Here is a 4,147-nt window from a genome sequence, read left to right as displayed (position 1 = left end):
TTTTTGTGTGAGCCTTTGAATTTGAAACTTCAAAAAGGTAACATCAATCTCTTTACAATGAGTGAGTGTGTATTTCAGTACATCACTTTGTTATCTTCGACGCAACGGGAAGCACAGAGGGATGCCTTGCACACATGGCACTGAGCTTTTGCCATGTGTGTGACAAACGTGACATCGTTTATATTTCGAGACCTCTGTCTCCCTGATGACTTGAGGGTTTTTCTCTTGTAGCCCTACCGCAGAATTCGTCACTGCAGGATATCCAAGGCCACTCTATAGTTTGGAGATTGATGCAAATACTCCAGTAACGGGCCTCTCGCTACCTCCGGTCGAAAAATCAACTGCTACCCTACGTCGCCACCCACCAGCTTGTACAGCTGTCAAAGATGAACATGGTTTCTTCTACCACTTGATACTTATGACCGCAGGGTATTAAGAAGCATTCCTGCGTTGTAATCGGGATTTGATGATACTTCTCCCTTTTTGTCAGTCTCCACCATTATCTTCCTGTGTTGAGTAGAGAGGCCGTAGATAGCTTTTTTTTTTTGCCCTTCCACTTAATACATGACAAATCAAAAGAGGTGCTCCTCTCCATTTCATTTGCTGCGATCTTGTATAGAAGGTCGCATGGCATCCCCTTGCGGTTCGAAAGCATCGTGCCGCAGGCGTTTGTCTTCCTCCCCCTGGAGCCAGTGGAACAAGGTAGGGGAGGTGTACCAGCTGTCAATATAGAGCATGTCTGTCTGCCGACTCCGTCAGGTCGGCGACCGCCTTATGCTAAGCAGGTACCGCTCCCTTATCTTGACCGGTGTAGAATAGAAAAGGGACATGTGTAGTCGCAATGTGGGGCCTGTCGACAAACTCAGCTTGTAAATTTTCGGACTGAGCCGGGCTCTCTTCGTCGGATTATGTGAGAATTTAGGCGGCTTCTGAATTTCCACAAAGATTAGTCGAATTTTATACAATGTGGTGTGTTGTGTAAACCTCTCTGAACCGTTACTATAATAGCTCGAGCAGTCGAGCTTCCATAACCTGTTCTCTTCGTCCAGGCACACTGAGATTTGCTCAGATTGATCCCGAGAATAACACTTTTACCCGTAAAAATAATGAGTATATAACGTTACGAATCTTAAAAGCTTATTGCTCCAAAAGCCCTCTCAAATATTCATTGTGTCGAATATAGAAAAAAAGTATGAATGAGAATAACTTCACAACGCAAGATGTGTAAAGGATACGTTGATTAAATCTTCATCAGAATTAATTAAATGAATTTCCGATGAAGACAAGATCGAAACGTGGTAAATAATGTCAATTCCTTCAAAAGCATACCTCTTCTTTCTATTTGGCATATTGAACTACATTTGATAGTGCCTTAAGTTTTCAGATTTGCAACCTTATTTACGGATTACGTTTGTGGGAGAAAGTATTTAGCTTTTATCTCTCTCTTTCCATTTTCATTTATATATTTTTCCTCTCTAAATCCTCTCATATAAAAATAATATATAACCTTCCTGAAACATCCTAAATACATATATAAAATATTAAACCACATATTTTCACAATTTCTCATCTAAATACACCCAAGAAATGAAGAAGATATCCTGTACTTTATCAACCTAATCGGTGAACTTATATGCATAAGCCTTCAGACTTCGTAAGGCATCCAAACACACAGTACATGGGGGATACCCTTCTGCATTGGTTACAGAATCACGTATTTCTCCGGGTGATGAATAATACTGTTGACAGGTTGCTGATGTACTGATAACATGCGATGTAGTCAGCATTTTGAATGATGTGCAAAGAAGCTGGTAAGATAATAGTTCTTTCTTCTCCAAGTATATGGAAGGGTGGTGGTGGTGGTGAAGAAGGAGGAGAAGGAGAAGGAGAAGGAGAAGGAGAAGGAGAAGGAGAAGGAGAAGGAGAAGGAGAAGGAGAAGGAGAAGGAGAAGGAGAAGGAGAAAAAGAAGAAGGAGAAGGAAAAGAAAGAGAAGGAGGAAAGGACAGAAAGGAGTAGGAGGAAAAGGAGGAAGAAGAGAAGGAAGAGATGGAAAAGGAAAAGGAAGAGGAGAGAAAAAAATAAATTTGTTGGTAACGTCCGAACGAGCAATCAATGACATATCAAATCGCTTTTTGTGAAGTTTAGATAAACGCAAAATAAAATGTAATGTATCTTATCCAATACACCCTGTCGTGATTTTATGGCACAATACCCTTAAAGAAACGGCTTATACCAGGTTTTACTTTTTATTGAAAAAGCTGTATATACACTTGGCAGGCTCAATATTGTATTTCTTAAAATTTATTTGAAAGTTTTATAATTATCCAGATATTTTTTTTCCTTTTTCCGAATTTCTGTTTTTGCATTATCGATTATATTTTTTGTTTGTTTGTTTGTCAAATGTATCACATCTATGGGGGGGAAAATGTTTTTCGTCAAATGTATCTCTTTTAAGGGAAAAACTCCTTTTTTCATTAATGGCAACAAATATATGTTTTTTATCAAATATATCTCCTTCATAGAAAAAAACAAAACGTTTTTCGTCAAATGTATCCCGTTTATGGAATAAATGCGTTTTTCGTCAAATGTATCTTTTACGTAAAAGTGTTTTTTGTCAAATGTATAGCTTTTATGGAAAAAAGTGCGCCTTTCGTCAAATTTATCTGTCTTATGGAAATGAAATGCATCTTTCGTTAAATGCATCTCTTTTATGGAAAAAGCGACTTTCATCATATTTTTCTCTTTTTGGGAAAAAAGTGCAAAATTCGATGATAGTAAAAAAACTGAACAAGTTTTTTTCTCAATACAGTGACACCAGTTCGTCTTCACTGGTAAGAAACGACTTCAGAAAGAACAAAATGAAAAGAAAAGGAAAAAGGAAAACAATAATTGCATCTAAAATCTAATACTCTCTCTCTCTCTCTCTATATATATATATATATATATATGTATATATATATATATATATATATATATATATATATATTTTTTTTTTTTTTTTTTTTTTTTTTTTTTTTTTTTTTTTTTTAATGAAAATACACATGATTCGCTGTAGTAGATGAATATACACTGTATTTTTGTTATCAATGTAACGATGTTACTTCCATCTTTATGGGTCAAAAAAATTCCAGCTAGAATAGTTATAATCCATAGACCCGTTCAGTGTGTCACCTTTTCAGATTGAGTTATAACTTGCTACGAATAGTGTAATGGTGTCCATAGCTATAGGACAAAAACACATTATGGAAACATTTATTGATGTATGTAAGATAATTATATACAGGTATTAGAGGTAAGATAAAAAATCAGTTTAATACGACGTCATAATTTTCGTACTGTTCCAAGACCCCCAGAAAATACCGTGTAGCCCTCAGGTTGGAGGATTATAATCCCTTTTTCTTTGAAGGGGGGGAGGTGAAGAAAAGTCTTAAAAGTGCCTGATGATAACAAGAACACATTATAAGAATTAGAAAAAATGTGTAAGATGTAATATTTTTGATGATGATTTTATCGAACTAAAAAAAAATAAATAAAAAATAAATAAAAATCGATAGGGTAAAGTTTCCCAATAATATTTATGAGTTGTAAAGATGTATATCAAAATCACCAAATGTATTAATAGGGATTTTCAAAGCGGTTCTTTCCTATAAGCCACACTGTCTACATTTGGTGAATAAAACTTATCTTAATGAAAAATAAAACAGTTTTATAATACTTACACTAAACTGAGTGGCCCAACATCTTGTGTCGATATCTTCGGGGTTATCGACATAGCGTCCTGGAAATTTATAATAAATCGACAATACTATATGCATGGTATAACTGTGTTCAACTGGCAACTACAATAGAACATAAATTAAGCCATCTTGTTTCTTAATTTTCTATAATCAGATTATTCATTTAAACTAATGATGGTTGCACATGTCTACAAAATATTTTAACACAGTATAATTTGGGCCTGTAGCATTTTATGTAAAATTAAAAAATAATTGAAGAGTTAATTTGGGTTTTGGCGTACTTCCTGTTATATCAGGTTATAACTCTGTTCAGGCTTGCAGGGTATATGCCTTCGTGTGTCTAACCATTATATGAAATACAGTAAATATGTTGTGAACCATTGAAATTGACTTATAGGCAAACCTTAGA

Source organism: Penaeus monodon, chromosome 5, assembly GCF_015228065.2.
Source record: "Penaeus monodon isolate SGIC_2016 chromosome 5, NSTDA_Pmon_1, whole genome shotgun sequence".
NCBI lineage: Eukaryota > Metazoa > Arthropoda > Malacostraca > Decapoda > Penaeidae > Penaeus > Penaeus monodon.
Note: the sequence above shows the minus strand (reverse complement) of the source record.